Source organism: Lepidochelys olivacea (genome assembly GCF_965140295.1).
Source record: "Lepidochelys olivacea isolate rLepOli2 genome assembly, chromosome: 3".
Taxonomy (NCBI): Eukaryota; Metazoa; Chordata; order Testudines; family Cheloniidae; genus Lepidochelys; species Lepidochelys olivacea.
In genome coordinates, this window is record NC_140413.1 from 38,830,649 (window position 1) to 38,852,513 (window position 21,865).

Consider the following 21,865-nt stretch of genomic DNA (forward strand, 5'->3'; position numbering starts at 1 on the left):
TGAGCAAGCACAGTAAGGGCTGACAGAGAGGTCAGTTCGCTGAAGAGCTAGCTGATCATAGCCCACTCATACTAGTCAAAACTTCTTCTGAAGGTCAGAGCTGTCAATCAGAACTCTGAAATAATGGTTGATCCTCGGCACATGCGAGTGAGGTAATTATTTCTAAGAATACAAAGGTATATTAGAAAAGAGCCACAATGCAGCATAAAAGGCCAGCTGTCAGCAGACAGTTTTGGAATCAGAGTCTGAGTCAGAGGGAGAGAGAGAGATTCGAGCAGAAGTAGATGGAAGAACTGGAAACTAATACAAGAGATTTTCCAGCTGCTCTGTTCTGTGGAAAGAATACAGTACTAAGAGCACTGTGCTGCCACCACTAGCTGAAGCAGGGAGGAATCAAAATTAAACTTCTTTAAAATAACAAAAATGGAGTGGTGACAGTGAATCAGTGTTACAGTATACTTACATATGGATAGTTGTTTATAAATATAGAGGTTTAATAATTAATAAAGATAGTTTTAGGTGGTTACAGCTTGAAATAACAAGATGGCAGTTGCAAGGAACACGTCAGAGAAATCCAAAATGGAGGTCTGAGAGAGAATCAGCCAATATCAAGCAAGCAGGCTCAGGTGGAACAAAGGGAGGGGTCAATTAAGCATAACACAGGTCTTCAATCAGGTCCAGCTTTGATTGACTGAAGGCTTAAACCTGATTGGTGGGAATGCTTAGGATTGTAAAAATAACCAATCAGAATAAGCAAACATCTGTATATAAGACAGAGAGCTGACAGGTCTGGGTCAGTGAGTGCATGTGTGGAAAGCCTGTGGGAAAGGAAGCAGAAAAGAAGAACACATCTAAAAGAGTGACATCACAAGAAAAAGGAAAGCAGAACAGTGAGCAGCAAAGCAGCAAAATATAGACAGAGCAGAAGGACCACTCAGAGGAAGGAAGACTACAGGAAAAGTAAGTTTAGTGATATCAATAAGAAATAAACTGTGCGAGTGGGTGTGTCTGAAATAATAAAGCTGGATGTCTGTGTATGTATATTTATTATGTTTGTTGTTATTATTATGTAGTTTTAATGTTTAAATAAATAGTTTGTTGCCAGCATCCTGTATGTGATCTGCTATTGCATATAGAATGTAACCACTGAAAAGCCCTTTCTAACTGTATTATACCCAGGGCTGGATTACCCAATAGGCAGACTAAGCACGTGCTTAGGGCACCAGCAAAACAGGGGGAAACCCCAAAACATGAGATTTTTTTTGGGGGGGGGATTTGATATTTCAAAAAAAGCATTGAAGTAATCATCATGGGAAAAATCAGAACTTTGTTAGACTTTCTTACATTCCACTATACACTCTTCCCCCATTTTTCTGTTCTCTTTTTGTTATTTATCCCCACCTAAACTAGGGGGTATCCTACTAACATAGATCAAAATAATGTGAGGAAATGAGATCCTGTCATTTATAACATTCCTCAATCTGAAAAGCCACACTGGTGAAGAAATGGCAAATCAAGTACTGCCTTATCTGTGCGAAGTTTGCAGAGTAGATTTCTCAAAGTGCAGAGGTCAATCTTATGGCAACACTGCCAACATGTCAGGGCGTTACCAAAGAATGCAGACAAAGCTTTTAGAACAGAACAAATATGCCATATTCATACCATGTGCTGCGCACTCTCTCAGTCTTGTTGGCCGCCGTGCTGTTGATTGTTGTCCGGTGGCAGTAAGTTTTTTCTCAACAGTCCAGTTACTTTATACATTTTTCTCTGCCTCAACACGCCGATGGGCAGTTCTTAAAATATATTCGGGCAATGATTGTGTGTTGAAATCTCTTTCTAATACTCACTGGGAGGCACATGCAGTGGCAACGAGTGCAATTCTGGAATCCTACTCAAAGATTGTGGATGCATTAGAAAGTATAGCTGAAGACCAATCTCAAAAGGGAGAAACTATACAAGAGGCAGAAAACATTGCAAACAAGATGCAAGAACTAGAGTTTGTATTCATGTTGACCATGTGGAATGAAATTTTATGACACTTTTACCACTCAAGTCAAGCTCTCCAAGAAAAATAATTGGAATTGAAAACATGTGCAGACTTCTGCCAATCATTAGCAGACCACTTACACACTTTGAAGAATGATTTCGAAAGATTTGAAGACATATCAAAAGATATCTTGCCTGATACTAACTACAAAAAAGCCCAGTCCCACAAGCAAATCAGGAAAAAACAAGCAAATGGTAGCAGTGCAACAGACACAGCACTGAATCCTAGAGACAAATTTTGCGTATCTATTTACTATGCTATAATTGATACACTTGAAGCTCATATGAAGAGGAGAGGTGAAGTGTACAAAGAAGTATCAAGTAGATTTTCTTTTCTAAATGATATGGACTTATCTGACAAACAATATTCACAAGGTTCCCAAAAGTAAGTTGACTCATATCCTATTGACTTGAGCATAAGTCTCTCTGGAGAAGTACGGCAGTTCCACTGTTATATGCAAGCAAAGTTTAATGAAACAGGAAAAATGAAATTCAGTCACATTGATCTTCATAATACAGTATTGAAAGACAGAATACAATGTGTATTTCCAAATGTAGAGATCGCACTACGTATTTTTCTAACACTGATGATAACTAATTGCTCCACAGAATGCTCTTTTTCTCAGCTGAAAAGAATAAAAAATCCTCAGAGAACAACAGTGTGTCAGGACACACTTGATTCACTTTCTCTATTGTGTATGGAAATGGACATGCTTCGATGAACTTATCCAGAATTTTGCAATCAGAAAAGCTAGAAAGAAGCTATTTTAATTTTAGCATACATGTAAGTTTTGTGTAATTTCGAAAAATAAAATTTTATTTTACGTTATAGTATTGTTTTTATTTTGAATTACATATGAGGGGGCACCGTAATCTTTTCAGTGCTTAAGGCCTCTAAAGGTCTTAATCCAGCCCTGATTATACCTTAATATGCATCTGTGTTAATACAGTTTATAAGACATAAACTGTACAAACTAATGTATTGTTTCTCTAAATATACATTTTAGATTTATTGTATTAGAGTTGTGTTAAATAAAGGTTTATTTTTGTTTTTGAAGAATTACTGCCTGAGTGTCAATCCTTTGAGTGGAAGTCTGTGACCGTGTCCTCCAGGGGTTAACAGAATTAGTCTGTTCTGGGGAGTTCTCCACAGGCTGAAGGGAAACCCGCTGGTAAAACTCTGACAGTTCCCCTAAGGTGGGCCACCCCTTTTCACCTACCAAAAACAGACAAATTGCGAATTAAGTTACGGGTAAAGGCAGGCCATTGTAGGGCTGGCTCGATTCTGATTTGGGGGGTAACATATCTTGTGTCCCTGGGTGAGCCCACCGTGTTATTTGAAGCCTCAAGGAAGGTATAGTAACCCCTAATAGATAGGAGGACAATTGACAGCAGGAAGTATTTTTTTTAATTGCTTTAAAAAACTGATGCTATGTGTTCAAGACAAGAAGGCCCACAGGAAACAGAATCAGCCACCAAGGGTAAGAAGACCCAAGAAGGCAGATTCTGGAATCAGGTACTGAGGGTAGAGAAGCCCTGGGAGGCAGACTTTATCCTGAGAATTATTAAAGTATAGGAGCCTCTGAAGAGAAGTATTATTCTGAGGATAATAGCACAGTTTGAAGGGTGGAAATTGAGGATCACAACCTAAATTTCTGCTGGGCTAAGTGGTTGAAATAAAATATAATACGACAATGAAAGGGATACGAAGTCATGATATCACTTAGAAATGCTGTTGGGAGATTGAATTATAAGACTTTGTTAAAAAGATGGGGTGCGGTACTTGGAAATTAGAAGCATGCATTGGGCCTGGTGCTTAACAACTGTGTAAACAATGGGTTCAGCCAAGAAAAAAGGGATTATCTCAGGAAAACCCAGCAAAAAGGAAAAGAAACAAGCAGCTTTACAAGGTTTATGAATAGTAACAAATATTTTAGATTTAGAAGTAGATAACCTTATGTAAGAAGCAAGTGTCACACCATGCCCATATTCTTCATAGAAATATGCTTATGATATGAATATGGCATAACTAAGTTGTATTTGATGCAAGATGGGTCTTGTGAGATATCACTGGAAAGGTTATGATTTACTGACTATGACTGTCCTATTTGTATGTATCATTGTGGAATCTGAAGTTAGGGATATAAGCTCTGTATCAATTGCAAAAGTGTTTGTCTACTGTCTCGTGGGCATTTCCTAGATGCAATCAGCCTAAACGGGCCATTAGGAAGAACAATAAGACTTTGAAGATACTAATCTCCCACCTTCCTGAGAAGCTTCCTGGTTTCCTGCTTTGACACTACAGGGTCAGGTGATCATGTCACCGGGTACTAGACCCAATCCTGGGCTTTCAGTGTTTTTTCCATTAAAGGGGATCAGACTGGGAAACAAGATTCCAGTCATATATAAATTTTATTTAAGGCTGGAGAGTGAGTTAATCCTGGTTGCCAGTTCTTCACTGAATCCCCACCCAGGATGACTGCTGGGAACACCTAAGACTGATCTGGGGAGAAAGGTTAGCCTGTGAAGGGTATACCTGGAGATTTAAGCTGCAAGCAGTGCAGTTTACCTTCAAGAGACTCTGCAACCTGCATAAAAACAACATTTAGGGTGAGAAATTACTATTTGTAGCCAATTTCTTTAATATATTAAGCCTAGTTTGTGCGTTTTATTTGCTCAGGAATCTGCTTGGATCTGTTTGCTATCCCTTCTAATCACTTTAAATCAGTCTTTAGTAGTTAATAAACTTGTCTTTGTTTTCTATAAACCAGTTTGTACAATTCATATTGGGGGGAAGGGAAGCAGTAAAAAGCGCTGCATATCGCCCTCCACATGGAGGGAGGAGGCAAATTTTATAAGCTTGTGCTGTACAGATCTCTATACAATGCAAGACAATATTATTTTGGATTTACACAGCAAAGGAGGTGTTCACAAGAGTGCTGGGTAAATCCCCAAGCTGAATCCTCCCACACAGAGCTGATTTCAGTCTGTGTCTGCAGTTGGATGTAGCCTTACCTGTGAGTAGTATATGGCTCGATAGCATTCATCACCATGCATTTTTGACAGTTTTCCATGCCCCCTTTGGGGCTTATGTCCCACCCTCCAACCCTGTTTCTGTTGGCATGGAAGTTTGGCGCCATCGGCCATTTTGAAAAAAAAAATCTTATGTTTAAATAGGGGGAGTGTTGTGTATGTTTGTGCTTGGATACATTTAGAAAAAAAGGTTAAAAGACTAGAGTGTGAGAGTTTAAAGAGGAAAAAAGAAAGTTTGGGTAAGGTTTAAAGGAAAGAAAGGTTATTTGGGGAGGTAGAGAAAGGAGAGAGGATTGTAAAGGTCTAGTTTGGCATTTTATTCAAGAATAGAAAGAGAACTTGAAGAAAAAAGGAGAGTTTTGTTTTTAAAGGGTTAGTTTTAAAGAAGAGGGGTAAGTTGTTAAAGAAAAGAGATTTTTGGTGAGTTTAAGTAAGGAGAGATGATTTTAAAGGTCTAGTTTGGCATGTTATTAAAGAATAGAAAAATTTGAAATAAATGTAAAAGGTTATTAACTAGCAGGGTCGGTTAAGAAAAAAGTTAAATAATATTAAAAACCAGGTTTAAAAAGGGAATTTACTAAGGCAGAGCCTGTTTAGTAAGAACATGGTAAAAAAGTGAATACAAAAGCATTTAAATACAAGGGTAAGTTAAGAAAAAAGAACAGGGCAAGAAAAGGGAAAAGAAAGCCCCTTTGCAAAGGGCAAAGATAGACAGCACATGGTTGAATCAGAGAGCGAGAGAGAGAGAGAGAATTCTTACCTTTCAATTTTTCTGTAGAATGAGGCAACTTCCCTGGTTCAGACCCTCTCAGACTTGTTATCACTGCCTTTGGATCAGCCCAATCAGAGGTTGTTCTACAGAAGCGTCATAGAATTAATTTTCCAGAACCAATCCTATAGTTCCAAGATTTTAAACAATAGCCAACTCCCTTCTCTCCCCGCTCCCCTCCTCTCTCCCCCTTCCCTTTTAACTGCCTTATTCTTATCTAAAAAAACAGATCCCCAGCATTTTTTCCCACCATATAGTCCTTTTACATAGGGGCTTTCATAAAAGTTAAAACCATAAGCTTTTTGTAACAAACAATTTGTAAAAGTTATCCCCTAGGTTTTAGACTAACATGGATTATTTTTAGTAAGAAGAATGTGAAGCTGCAGCAAAGCCCCTGTTAGCAAAAACAACCTTTGTGAGTCAGTGGATCAGAGAGAAGCAGTCTGCTTCTTTCCCAAACTTTTTAACAAACACCAGTAAAAGTTACATTAAGTTTTGTAAACAAATAAAGCTCTGCTTTATAATGACTTGAAAAGACAAACATATCTGAAGACACATTCCTTTATTTATAGGGGTGTTTCAGTAAAAAAGAGCATGCTGAAGCACCCATAGCCTCAACCCTGACTAACAAAAAGTATTTAAAAGCTTTTCCCCAAGGTTTTTAGTAAGAACAACTTGAAACAGCCTTTTGAAGGTAGTGGATTAGAAAAGAAGACCACTTTCAAAAACAAGGCCAGCTGAAGACACATTCCTTTATTTAACCCCCTTGGCATAGGTGTTTCAATAAAATGTGAGTCTGCAGAAACAACCCAGGCTTAAAAACACTGAAAACCTGTTTTTAAAGTTGTCCCCTAGGTTTTAGACTAACGTGGGTTATTTTTTAGTAAGCACAATTTGAAACAGCAGCAAAGCCATTTGTTAGCAGAAACAGCCTCTTGATCGGAGATAAGAAGGCCAGAACATAACAAGAAAGCCCTAAGCCTGCTTTTAAAACAAAATGATACCAAAGACTTGTATTAGAAAGAATGGTAACTTTAACTGTAAACTTCCAGATGCCCAACTAGTAGAGCGGGCCAGACATCTCCATCAGGAGTTGGGGCTTTCGGACCAAAAAATGATTAGCTTTACAGACATGAGCTCTTTTGAAGAGCGCTTAGGCGTGGCTATTAGCGTCATGTATCATGAAAATGGGAACTTGTGCTTTTTAATATATAAAATAAAAACTTTTTTAAAATGAAAGTTTAAAAAAGCTAAAGTATGTAGCCAGAGGCCCTCCCGCGTTTTTTTTTTTTTTTGAGAAAAAGGGCCCCTGCTCTGCTCTTATCTAAACAACCAGGACCTTCTTTCTTTTTTTCCACCCTGTAACAAAAGCTGAGCAACACATAATATAAACAATTTTAAAATGTGTTTTTTAACGTGATGCCTAAAAAAACCCTCTTTTCAACTTATTAACAATGTAAAATAATAAAAAGATAACCAAAAACAACCCTCATGGCCTGTAAATTGTGCAGAAAGCTTTAAAAGCCAGGGTTCAGTTACAACCCATGCCAACTGTGGCTTTTTTAAAAAAAGGTTAGAACATAATATGAAAAAAAAATTAAAACCCACAGTAAAACACAGCAACCTTTTTAACAAAATGTAAAATAAGACTTGTCGGGGTTTTTAGTAATAAGTTTAACAGGGATTATTTTAAAATGAGCAAGCTTGTTTTAAAAAGCCAGGGCCACAAAATGAATTAAAGAATACAGGTTGCGGCTTTTAAAGACTTCTAGTTACAGAGATGTTAATGGGTTTATTACCATTTACAGTGTCTTTTTATTAACTGTTTAAACACATTTACTATAGAAAATAAGAACTTTTTAATTATTAACATTTAAAGAAGCTAAAGTATATAGCCACATGCCCCCCCACACACATACCTACCTACCTTTTTTCCTAGAAAAAATGTCCTTTACACACCTTGGTTTTTCGAAGAAATGCCTTTTTAAATATTAATTTTTAGAGGTCCCAAGACCTTTTTTCCAACAGGTTTAAACCTATAAATAGGGACAGAAAACTGGACAACACTGTTAAAGAAATACTGCTGATACAAGACTTCTGCCACCACGGGAAGCAACACCATGGTAAGAAAAATTACTATGGTGTGTGTCTGTGTGTTTGCCACCATGGTTTTATACCTGTGTTGTGCTTAGTTAACAGTCAAGATATATATATTTTTTAAATAGGACAAGGCCTTTTTTCTTGACATACCAGATTCTTCACTAGAAGTTTTAAATTTTGGTAAGCTGATTAATATGCTACACATTTATGGTTTATTTTAAAAGAAATGGTTTTAAGGAGTTTATTTTTTTTTAATTTAGAACAAGATGGAAGTCAAAACCAACCAATAGGTTTTCCTGAGATTACAGAAGACAGTATGATTTGTTTTAAATAGGTGTTTGAAATAACGGTTATTGGAAATAGTGTATATGTTTCTAGGGGGGTGCGTTAACAGGTGTATTGGGGACTATGTTTGGTGTTGTTAGTTTAAAAAAAAAAAAAAAAAAAGCTGCCTTTGCCCCAAAGGTTTTACTATAAAAAAGTTTCGCTGGACGTTGTTGAGAATTTGGAAGCTGTACTGCCCCCATGTGGCATAAGCGGGAATAGCGCTTTATTTTTGTACATTGTATTTAAACATAGTTTTTAGCCCCCCTTTCTAAAATAAATGTTTCAGCATTGCGGGGCGTGTTATCCCCTATACACACACACACACACACACACACACATATAATTTCACATATGTTGTGTTGCTGTTAGTAAAAAGAACATACAGCCTTATGTGCTAAAAACATTTTGTTTATGTGTATTGGCAGACTTATCAAGCGTAACCCCTCAAGAAGAAATGTTGAAGGGGGCCAAGAAATTTCCCTCTGAATCAGCGACAGTTTCCAGCGTTTGAAGCAAGGGTATTAGGCACCCCGATTTTGAACAGCCCTGCACATCCAAATCCTTCATTACACAGAGCCAGCCATCCTTAAAAAGGGCCAAGAAATCTACTTCTGAAACAGCAACAGTTTCCAGAGGTGGGAAATAGGGGATCGTACCCCCCAATTTTGAACCGCCCTGCACCTCCAGAGCCAAGAAATCTACCTCTGCAGCTTCCAGGGACATTGGTAAGCAATTCAAAGGGGTCAAAGCCCTTAGTTCTCAACAACCCTATGCCTTCACAGCCCAGAAGGAATCAGCTTTAAAAAGGGTAAAAGCAAACAACTCTGTAGCAGCAACCATGTCCGACATGGGTTTGAGCAGGGACTAGGGGCCAGCCCCCCTGCTTCTGGGCAACGCAGAACCTCTGCTACAAATAACAACCTCCCCGTAGGCCTTGCTGCATCAGTTGTTGTTTGTAATGAGATGTTTAGTGTTTGTACATCTCTTAAGCGTTTAATAAATAAAAAGTTTTCGAAGCTAATTCTTGAGGTGTTTCAAAAGCAAAATGCTCCAGAAGAAAGGGTGGTTTTAGACCAAAAGATAACAGATACCCAGGCACTGATTGAAAAGGTGGAAAGCGCGTTGAAGGCGGAAGGGAGGGTGTGACTAAACATGAAACCTAAAAACATAAAGAGGTGTAACCCTTCTGCCCGTCAGAGTTGGCAGCAACAAGGGCCGGGTTCAATATCTAGGGGTTCCATTCCAATAACACAATGCAAACCGGCTCGAGCCCCCACCCAGTGACCTGGGACAAATATATACCACCCCCGCTGGGCGCCTCCAAGAGGCAATACTTCCCCTCTCGCAAGCACATAGTCTGAGTGTAGCAAAAGTCTTTTAATAACAGAGAGAAACAATGTGGCATTATGTTGGGGAAACACCACCAACAGGATTCATAACACAACCCATGAGCAAAACAACCCCACCCCAGGCAAATTGGGGCATGCCCTTTTCCCTTTTGGTTCTTGAGTCCAGCAACCCCAAATCACCTAAAGTCCCAAAAGTCCAATGCCCCAAAAGTCTCTGTCCCTGGTCAGGGCAGCCCCAGAGTTCGAAAGTTTATCGGCGGAGCTTTACCTCCCAACCTGGGTGGAAATGGGACGGGGGTAAGAGGCACCTTACGTGATCTGAAGCTGACCGCCCCATAGCTCCATAGCGGCGCTCCGCTCCGCCAGCCGCCCCACAAAACTCCTTCGCTCAGCTGCACTCCGCTCCACCAGCCGCCCCACGAACTCCTTCGCTCAGCTGCGCTCCGCTCCGCCAGCCGCCCCACGAACTCCTTCACTCAGCTCCACGGCCCACAAGCAGCTCCTGCCATCCACACACTGCTCCGTGTCGAACTGCTTCACCAGCCGTCCCGCAACCTGCTCCACAATATATCTTCAGGCTCCCCCACTACTTAACACAACACTCAGTGATTTCAGCTCTTAGGTGAATTCAGCTTATAGTAGGGGAGCCCCAGTGCTGGTGCACTGTCAGCCCAAAGTGAGCTCAGCAGCCTATAACTAGACTTCTAATGAAATCAAAATTAGCTCTGATATTCCACAGTGGAGAGAGGAGGAAGTGCAATCAGCATGTAAGGCCCTCACCAAGGGGCCCATGCCACCAAGTATTAATACTTGTCCCCAGCCTCTCTCCATTCACACAGTTTTGGAACCCATGACCCTTGCCTAGCGAGTGCTACTTAGTTGATGGTGAATCCCTCCATCATAACAAAAGGCCACGTACAGTTCCAAGCACAGTTCCCATAATCAGGGTAATAACAATTTATTCTTCCTGCCCCAATAACAGAGACACTGGGGATCCCACAGCAGCCAAAGTGACCATTTGGGCAGCTATGGTCTCATTCTAGGCGTGGTGGGTGTGCCTATGCAAATGAGATCAGCCCCTGAAGTTCTTTTCCACAACTTGCCACACCTCACCACCAGATGTCAGGGTGGAGCTCATCCTGACACTGCTTACAAGGGGTTAGGGGGAAAAATGGAAGAAATCTAAAAAACTGAGGAGGCTTTTGGCCAAAAAACTTTAAAAAGCCAGAGCTTTTTACAGAAAATAACCCCCCAACCAAGAAAGGGAAATAGACATAGACTCCCCCCCAACCCCCTCTTCTGAAGGTCCAGATTCTCCTGCTCCTAATACACCTCCTTAGGTGTATTTGGAATGTGTGAGACACTGGATAAGACCCCGAAGAGAGTTTAACATATACGAATATTTTCAAGAATTTCGTTTCACTAATTTGGACAGAGTAATGGGGTTCACAGAGGCCACGGCAGCCATTGACACCGCTATTCAAAACTTTCTAGATGATATTAATAATCAGGTGGGCTCTGAAGATTTTGTACAGCTACACTTAGATGCCCCAGGGCTAAATCACCCGCTTTTTTCTCTACGGAGGCCTTGGGAAGATTTAAACACCATAGATTTTTTTAAATAATATCATTACGTTGTTACAAAGTAATGCAGAGATTATGGGGTCTGGAACTCTAAAACTGGTTGTTACGATTATTAGAAACAGGGCTGGTGGAGGTGGGTCTGTAAGACTCTCAAAGACTATCACATACAGTAAAATCATCGGGGAAAAAAATAAAACAATTAATTGATTTAAATAACCAGGGTAACAACCTGTGTTTTGCCGGTAGCGCGCTGGGTCTTTTATCAGATGAAAAACTTACAGATGCTCAACTATTAGAGGGGGCCAGACATCTCCATCAGGAGTTGGGGCTTTCGGACCAAAACCTGATTAGCTTTACAGACATGAGCTCTTTTGAAGAACACTTAGGCGTGGCTATTACAGTCATGTATCATGAAAATGGGAACTTGTGCTTTTTTTACAATGCTTGGTGTACATTACCCCAAAACTGTTTTGTTCGGTTACATGACAAACATTATTACGGCATCCTAAATATTAAAGCCTTCACAGGCACACCATATTTGTGCAACTACTGTTACGCCACGTACAGCCACAAACACCAGCACGCCTGTAAAAACTACTGCTGTATGTGTAATAGTGCTGAGTGCCTTGAAGTGGCCAGTGAAAAACAGAGATGCCCCAGCTGTAAGCTATTTTGCAGGTCCAAGGCCTGTTTAGAAAGGCACAATGCTCTGGCAAAGGACGGTAAAGTTGATTGTAAAAACAGAAGTCTTTGTGATAAGTGCAGCTTCTATGAAGTTAAAAATCATTGGTGTAAAAGCAAAAAGTGTCCCCAGTGTATCAGAAGACCAACAACATAGATGGTCACGAGTGTTATATGCGTAATATCTGGTCTCCAGAAGAGGGGAAGGATTATGTGTTTTATGATTTTGAGTGCATGCAAGAAACAGGGGTACACGTGCCAAATTATGTTTAAGCCTTGTATTTAGATAAAGAAATCAGCTGGGAATTTAAGGGGAAACCTTAAGGGGAAACCTTGTTCAAACCTTTGTAGACAAGCGCTTTAAGGGATACACTTTTATCGCTCATAAAGCTAAAGGTTAGAATTGTTGTTTTTTTCTTAGACAGCTGATTAAAGAAAAAATGGCTGTCAGCCCGGTAATGCAAGGTGAAAACTAATGTGTGTAACAGTGGTGGACTTAGACATCAGATTTATAGGTTTTTTACATTTTCTTCCCATGAAACTCAGCAAGTTACCCAAAGCTATGGGGTTTGAGGAAGTCAAGGGGTACTTTCCGCTGAACACCGTTGAAAATCAGAACTGTGTGGGGCCTATGCTCGGGATAGAGTACTTTGGAGTAGAATACATGCTGCCTGAAGAAAAAAAGGAATTTCTGAACTGGTACCAACACAATCGCCAAAACAAATTCGATCTCCAGAAAGAACTGCCTTATTATTGTCAAAAAGATGTTGAAATTTTGCGAGAGGCTTGCGATTGGTTCAGAAATGAAGTCATAAAAATGTCAGAGAAGCAGATTGTTAAAAACCCAGGACATGATGATGAGGAGGTGGTCACTAAGTGTATAGACCCCTTTCAGTACCTTACGTTAGCCTTGATTTGTATGGCCATGTACCGGTTTAATTTTTTAAAACCACGAACCATAGCCCTTCTGCCATTAGACAATTACCACAAACAGCAGAAGAGATATTCCATCCAGGCCATTCAACGATTGCTGTATTGTAGCCCACACTGAGAACATTTACATCCAACACGCTTTGCAGGGTGGGGAGTTTAAAGTGGGGTCCTATTTTTTAGACAGTTATGCTGTCATAGCAGGTAAACCCACAGCCTTTGAATTTAATGGTTTTTTCATGGCTGTCCTGTCTGCTATTGTGAAAATGATTACAATCCGTTGCTTAATGTGACCTACGGACAACTGTACAACCGAACCATGATTAAGGCTGAATTTCTAAAAAAACAGGGGTTTGAGGTAAGGACTGTGTGGGAACACTAATGGCAGGCTATGCTAGCTAACGATAACCGGGTGGGGGATATTTTATGAGAAAAAAACCTGCCACTGCCTTTGGTTCCTAGATATGCCCTTTACGGTGGTAGAATGAATGCCATCTGCCTTTATTACAAACCGCAGCCCGGGGAGCAGATTCATTACTATGATTTTACCAGCCTCTACCCTTTTGTTAAGAAGACTAAACAATTCCCTGTGGGACACCCCATTATCGTGTATGAGGGGTTTGGGGATATCAGAGGGTACTTTGGCATCACCAAGGTTAAAGTGTACCCTCCAAGAGGTCTGTAGTTCCCCGTATTGCCATACAGGGTCGGTGGTAAACTAATATTCCCCCATGCGCCCTTTGTGCAGAAAGAAGACAAAAGGACCCCTGCACACACAGTCAGGAGAAGAGGGCTTTAACAGGGACTTGGTGCACAATAGAGTTGGTGGAGGCTTTAAACAAAGGGTACAGAATCACTAAGATTTATGAAGTCTGGCATTTTAACAGCTCTTCAGATACCCTGTTTTCAGACTACATTAAAACACACCTGAGATAGAAACAAGAGGCCTCGGGGTTCCCTCACTGGTGTACGGACGAGTTGGAAAAAAAACCAGTATGTTAAAAAGTACCGTGAATGAGAAGGCATGTGTCTGCATCTAAACAAGATTAAGGTAAACCCCACAAAAAGGCAAATTTCAAAGCTGTTTTTAAATTCCTTGTGGGGAAAATTTGGTCAGCAAACAAATTTGACTAACACCAGTATAGTGATGGACCCCAACAAGCTCTTCAAGTACATCTTTGTACCTCATTACGACGTGTCAGCATGCGAGTTTATCGACAATGACACGGCCATGGTGTCTTGGAAGTACGCAAAAGAATGCTGCACCCATTCCAGCAACACTAACATGTTTATAGAGTGCTTTACCACCGCTTATGCCAGGCTAGAGCTCTAACACCTGTTAGACCGCTTACAGGCACGGTGTCTTTATCACGATACGGATTCTGTGATTTTTGGGAGTAAACAAGGGGAGTGGAATCCGCCCCTAGGGGATTATTTAAGGGATCTGACCAACGAAATACCACCAGATGGCCACATCGTGGAGTTTGTGTCCGCTGGGCCTAAAACATAGGGTACAAACTGTCCAGCGGTAAGACCTGTATGAAATTAAAACGGATCATGCTCAACTCAGGGAATAGCGAAAAAATTAATTTTGAAAGCTTAAAAGAACTCGTCTGGGATTACCGCATGGGAGAGGGCCCAAAAGAAATTGTGGTACAGCAGCCAGGAATCATGAGGGTAAAAAAGCACTGGTTGATAGAAACAAGAACTCTGGGGAAAAAAACAAAGTCATTTACAACAAAAGAGCCCTTGAGGTGGATTTTAAAACCTTGCCGTACAGGTACTGATTATTATGAAAAGCCACGTTCAGATTGTTCAATCCTTTTCCTGTTTGCTTTGTGGCTCCTTGAATTCTGGAAAATCATTTTTTATAAAGCAATTGTTAGAAAATGGCAATAAATTGTTATCGTGTGTGCCTGAAAATATTGTGTGGTGTTATAGCTGTTGGCAACCATTGTATAAAGAGTTGCTGCAAAACTTTCCATGTATTATATTTTTGGAAGGTTTACCTAATACTTTTAATGGTGAACATTTATTTCCTAGTAATAAAATGAATATGGTTATTATAGATGATCTAATGGCGTCTGCTTCTGAAAGCGGCAAAATCGAAAAAGCTTTTACAAAATACGTACACCACAAAAACCTAAGTATTATGTATATTGTGCAAAACATGTTTTGTTAGGGGAAAAAAGCCAAACAATTAATTTAAATACTAAGTATATGGTTCTTTTTAAAAACCCACACAATAAACTGCAAATCACCACTCTGGCCCGGCAAATGTACCCTGGTAAAACACAATTCTCTTTGGAGGTTTTTGAGGATGCTACCAAAAAACCCTACAGGTATCTGCTGGTAGATTTAAACACTTCAGTGCCTGAAGCCTTCAGGTTAAGAACAGGCATTTTCCCCACAGACTGGCACTGTGTATACGCCTTAAAAAAATTCCATGAAAAATAGTTATTTTTATCAAACTTCCATTTTAAAAAAGAGCATCCCCCGACAAACATTTCTAGCCACATGCAGAGAAACCTGGCTCTTTTAAGATTTCTCATCAAAGCCAAACAGCAGCAAAGAAAGGCTATTCTTTGCTCAGCTTCTGATGACCTAGTAGAAAACAGGGAATTATTTAAAAGCTGAGTGATAAAAAAACTATCCCTCAAAAGAAAAAAGCTAATTGTGAAACAGGCCGGGAGCTTTATCGGACCTTTGTTGAGCTTGGCACTCCCTCTACTGTCAAGCCTTTTAATTAACAGATAATGGAACATGTTGAAAAATTGTACCTCATTCATAGCCATCAGTTAGAAGAAATAAAGCGTGCTTCCAGCAGTGAATAAAATATCAGAACCACAACCACTCGCCAGTTGGATTCAGAAATGAAAGACATTCTTCAAAGATCCAGTTTATCCGACTACAAGAAAGCTAAACTTTACAAGGGGGTCCTGCAAAGATATCTGGTATTGGCAAAGCATGGTGAAATGGAAAAGACTAAAATAAACCTCTTTCTTCCTGAGGAAGAGCAAAAGGAAATTCAACCTCCTGAAGTCCAGTGGGGTTCATCAGACTTTGTCATTCGGGAGGTATTGGAGGGGGTAAATCCTTGCTATAAAAAAAAAGCTGAAATATTGTTAAATAAACTCAGACAGCATAAAGATGTTTCTTCTTGGGCCAATAATGGCAGTTTTGTGTACTGGGGAGAAGCAACTGAGGGGTCTCACATGCTCGATTAAGTCAGGGAGGTAACCGGCTCTTATTCTTTCGCTAACAAGAGGACTCCTAAGGGGTGGAATGTTTTTATGAAAGCCTTGGCAGAGCTGAACATGCCTACATCCGTTGTAAGCCATGTTACCAATAAACAGTTTTTAGAACGTCTTAAAACAGGGCTAGAGCCATAAGTAGCAGCACCCCTTTTAAAAATGTCCCTCTTAAAAAACAAAAAATTGAATGGTTAATGGTGTAAAATAAAAGACGTAAACAAAATTCAACGTGTGCTTTATTGATGCACCTCTTTAAACTCACGACAAGACAAACACGTCTGGACATATTGAAACATGTTTGGAACAAGTCTGAGCATGCCTGGCCTTTTTCCTTTTACAAAACGTACCACCAGGCGGTCATTTTCTGGTAAATCATCAGTGTACAATTTTAAAAGATCAAAAGATAAACCCCTACTATGTTGCTTTAAAAAAAATACAATGATAACTGCAGGTTACAGCTAGAGGGTCCTGTAATTGTCTCTGATGAAACACAATGTTATTAGAGTTACAGTTTAAAAAAGTCATAATAGATTTAGAAAAAAAGTCACTGTCTGTTGAAAATCCGTAGGAGTAAAAAAACTCACCAGGGCCCTGTTTTGGTAAATAGAGGGCCAGCCAGTGTTCCCCTGGTAAGTCGTGGGGGTGCATGTTAACAATAAGCCTCAAAGGTTTTCCAGACACAAAACCCTTCGGGAGCAAGTCGCTAGGAAAAACATCTAAAAAAAGCATCCTTTGATAAAATACGCCTTAGCTGCACGGTGTTCATAATCACATATAGTCAAACGGGATGTGTCTCGTATGATTCACTTCAAGCACGTTATCAAAAACCCCATACACTATCATATTAACCATAAAGGGCAGTGCCATTGCAAACTGAATCTCCACTCTCAGGTTTCCAGTTTTAATCAAAGAATAATGATCGGTGCACTCCTGGTCCGGGGTCAGATCGAAGGCGTACAGCGTATAGCCCTGGGGAAATTCACCACTGTCAATCGAGAGCGATAAGTCTTTTGCATATTTCCCAGTCGCCTTCACAAGCTGCATGTACTCCCTCACACAGTTTCCATTCTCAAAATCGGGTTGTAGGGGTTTTGCCGGCACCTGTTCGCCATCCACATAGGAGGCCACAAAATTAATGTTATAATGTTTAAAGTTAAAAGGGTTTTTAATGTAGCTGCTGCTGAAGGCTTCGTTATCTATAAAACCGATTACGAGCTGCTTGGGTAACTGTCCCAAAAAGAGGTTTTCCTGGTTACTGACAAGACTGCCGGCCAGAATACTAAACACCTTTATGCCCACCCTGTCTACCGGGTACTTAGCACTGGTGGTCATTAGAGCTTCAGCATGCCCCAAATGGACCCCCAGGGTCACTTTCACCCGTTTTACAAACAGGGACACTGAAATAATGTGAGGTTTCAGAGGAGCAGCCGAGCTAGTCTGTATCCGCAAAAAAACCAGGAGTACTTGTGGCACCTTAGAGACTAACAAATTTATTAGAGCATAAGCTTCTGTGGGCTACAGCCCACTTTATCGGATGCATTGAATGGAACATATAGTAAGAAGAGATATATATATACACGTACAGAGAAGGTGAAATTTGCCATACAAACTGTAAGAGGCTAATTAATTAAGATGAGCTATTATCAGCAGGAGAAAAAAAACTTTTGTAGTGATAATCAAGATGGCCCATTTAGACAGTTGACAGGAAGGTGTGAGGATACTTAACATGCGCAAATAGATTCAATATGTGTAATGATTATTCAATATAATAATAATAATGTGTAATAATTATTCAGTATGTGTAAAAATGTGAATTTTATTCTGGTTGGCATTCCCGCTCATGAGGCAAAAACCATCTTTGCTGCGCGTCAGTTTAATTTTCAAGTCCACACCATTCAGCAATAGTTTTTCTTGAAAAAACAAATCGCTGTGTAGAGGCCCCAACAAATTCAGCTTCCTGCTGCCAGCCGTTAGTCTGGCCCTATGTATAAACCCCTCATTAGTCGCACCAACCAAAAGGGTGCTTTCATGGGTCCCCGCCGTGTCTTTATGGAAACCTCCTGTTGAAAACTGCGTTGCAAGGGTGTCATGGCTGTAGTTCAGAATCAGCTCTATCAAGGCTCCGTAAGGGTAACAATTGCTTCTCTGGCTGATAAGCCAGTCGCCTAGAGTGACATCCAGCTGGTTAAAAAGGGTGGCTATGGGATAGTTTGTTAGGGCAACCCTGGCGTCGTCATCAATGTCTGACCCATCTTCTTTTCCACCTTACAGCACACATACAGCAACGTGTTGTTAAGATCTAAGTAATGATCCCCGTGTCCCGAAATAAAAAATTCTAGAGGGGCATTCACCGTCAAAGCAGCCAAAGGCGGCACCTCTACATAAAAGCTATTCTCAATACTGGTTTGTATGGGGGCTATTTGAAATAAATCCAGTTCCGATTTGGTGCATTCGTCAGAGCCACAATGAATAAAAGCCATTTTAAAATATATCCCTTTTACTACGGGCGATACGTCACTTCCTCTTCTTAAGGCACCTTTTAGTTTTATGACTGAGGAGTCTTCTGACAGCTTTTTTTTTAAGGGGCCTAGGAGGCCCTTTAAATGGCTGGCACGATGCTGCTCTCTTTCTCCTCATCATGACTAAACCGGAACCTTCCTGTGGCTTGTGCGCTACTATTTTGTTTATAATGGTGCTAGACACGTGGTTCACTACTTCTCTGGTTACATTTTTTGTGGCTGTTTTCATGTGGGGTTTACTAATTTCAAAACCCCTTCTCAAAAGCGGCATGGCTTTTCTAAAAAGACTGCAAAATACCCCTCCTAAACCAGCCCTGTACGTGACTGGTAATCCTTGAAATCCCGGTAAGGCATAACCAGCCTGGGCCTTGTAGTAGTTCCTACACTAAATGAGATCCCCGTAGTTTTTCATAGTCACCATTCTTTCATTTTCCTGGGGCACAAATGTAGTTAAACAATCACCTTCCCAAAACTAAATGAAACATGTTTATTTTGATCTGTCTTTATTTCAATAGTAATGGTACCGATATGCTGGTTACTCACGGGGACGTAATGTGGTTTGTCATACGTGATGGTAATAAATTTGTTGTTGCTACCGCGGATGGGAATGCAGTGCTACCGTGGATGGGAATGCAGCGCAACAGCGACACGTAGTAGTCCCCCACTAACTGATGTTCCGCTATGTCCATTTACACATATAAAGAGTTAAACCCTCCCATAATGTCCAAGGGGTATGGTGCTACCCTACATGGATAATCCAGAATCGTTCCCAATATTGCTGCCAATTTTCCCAGAGTGGAAAAAAAGTAATTTTCATCGTTTGGTTTTAACCGAACCCTTCTAGTCACCGAGTTGTAAATTAAGTTGACCTTTGGTTTTTCGGTATCGTTGTCAATATGCTTAATGTTCTCTATTAAATGATGAATGCTTGAATAATAGCTGGCGTCTATGTTGTAGGATTTAATTTCTTTTTTCGATACTAATATAAACGGTGTGTCGTAAAAGAGTGTGTTTCACGAGTGACAATAATGAATTTCCAATAAAGCGACATCCCAATAACCTATCAAATTTAAAGGCTTGGCTAGTTGTATTGTAAAATTGGAACTAGTATTTTGAGGAAAAGCCCCCGCAGAGGCGTTGCTTGGTAAGGTAATGTAAAAACTCCGTTCAGTCATTTCCCCCCTACTTTATTAGAGGTCTTGCACTTGAGACGCTTTAACACAACTGTTAAATATTTTAGGCCATCCTTTCCATTTCACAAAAAAATTCTCATTCCTTCCCCAACCTTTTTTCGCTAAAAACTTTCCTACCCTGTAAATGCGGTCCTGGTTAGGGTTTACTTTTTGTAATTCTTCGGGGTAAAATGAACCTGTGACTTCCTCCTCTCCGTAATCTTATAATGCGTACACAAGCCTCTGTCCTCGTAATAAAACCCCTGACACAATTTCATGAAACATATTTCATCAGTAAAGGTTTGCTGATATCCTTTTTCAAAAGTACCCTTCATTTTAGATACCCTTATGTGATCCCCTTTCTTAAAAATCACGTGGCGCCTTTATTTAAAACCCGTAGCCGGTTTTCCATACGCTTAGTGTGTTAGAGTGTGTCACGTCGATCGGGCATCCTCTAATAGTTCTGTGATAACTTCTGTTGTAACCATCTATGAAGGCCTGCAGCACATCAATGTAGCAAAAATAAAATATACCTCCACATCTTTGATTTTAAAGTTCTGTTAAACTTTTCCATGACCTTTGCCTTGACTTCGTTATTGGTTACAAAACGGTGTATCCCATGTTGCTTAAACAAAGTTTTTAAAGCTTTGTTTAAAAACTCTTTTTCTCTGTCTGTTTATAATTTTTGAGGCAAAAATGTGTAAAAATAGCTTTAAACGCCTTTGCCACTTCTTCCCCGGTCTTATTCTTTAGGGTTACCGCCCAAGCGTATTTAGACAAAACATCTATCGCTGTTAAAATATATTTACGACCATCGTTGTGATTAGAACAGGAGACCATGTCAACCAAATACGCCTGCCATTATGCATCTGCATCAGACACAACCGTTTTTTCTTTTAAATGTAAGCACTGCCAGTTTATGTAAAGCGTAAGCCTCTTTATCCGCAAGCCAAGCGGCAACCTGCTTTGTCTTTTAGCGGTGTCTTTTAGCGGCCTGAAATAAGGGTGTTACACCCCCCAAACTTCCAACTTCTCCGGGAGAGTAATACATTTTCTTTAGCAACCTCGGCATGTCTAACCCATCTTACTTTAAAACACATGTATACACAAGATCCAGTTTTTGCTTTTGTTTTTATTTAATACAGAAGAGGCTATACACATTTTACTTAAAAAAAACAAGCTTTTAATGCAGCAGCAAAGTAATATTACTTTACATTTATGTAAATATTAATATTAGGGTACAACTATACACATTTATTTAATGCATAAGGAAAGTAATATAGAAAATGGTTATACAAACTTTTTTTTAATTTTACAATACATCTTAATCACTATTTTTTTTTACCCTTTAGGGTGAGGAGCTGGCATGTAAAAAGTTTTACAATCCATTTTACGAATCCTGCTACTCACTGATCGGCCAATTTTGGCTGCCACCTCGTTTGACAGGTCTACCAGCAAGACCACCGGGTCAGATGTCTCTGCAACCTCCCTGATCATTTTAACAACTTCAGTTACAGTTTCAGTGGTCATGTTAAGCTTTTTCAGTTTGTAGCCTTCAGCTATAACTACATTTAGAAGCTGGGTCACATTCAGTTTGGAAGAAATACGTCTAATCTGGTGAAATACTTCTGAGCGACCCCAAAAGACACAAGGGTGACTAAATGGGTTGGGCTCGCCTACCACACAAGCTGCACAGTTTTCCAGAAGTTGTTTTTTCAAACAGTGGTAAATGGTTTTTACTACAACGGCCCTAATAATATCGGCCATAACATCATCTTCGCAGCTCTGCTAGTCACCCTCCTTACTTTTTACAGACTTTTTTTTACAATCTTGCTTCATGCAAAAACAACAGGTGCATATCATGGTTATTCTTCTCAAGGGCCAACTCTCTTCATCCTCTGAAGATATCTGTCAAAAACAGAGAAAAACGTGTATTAAATTCTTTGTTGCAATCTTTTAAAAATAAAAAAAGGCCTACAGTTTATCGTGCTACCTCAATCTACCCTCGTCTGATTCTGAATCATCATCCCCGGCAGATACACCGTCGGACCCGTGGCACCTTCCTGTTATTAAACACAAACATATAGCTGTGTTTAACGCC

General features: G+C 40.1%; 1 long non-coding RNA gene across 1 annotated transcript; it reads left to right on the top strand.

Annotated features, from left to right (window-relative positions):
- Positions 1-767: 767 nt before the first annotated feature.
- LOC311518618 lies at positions 768-21,662 on the top strand. Its single transcript, XR_014711055.1, has 3 exons — positions 768-960; positions 8,701-9,000; positions 21,117-21,662. It is a non-coding gene; the product is annotated as an uncharacterized lncRNA (long non-coding RNA).
- Positions 21,663-21,865: the final 203 nt, after the last annotated feature.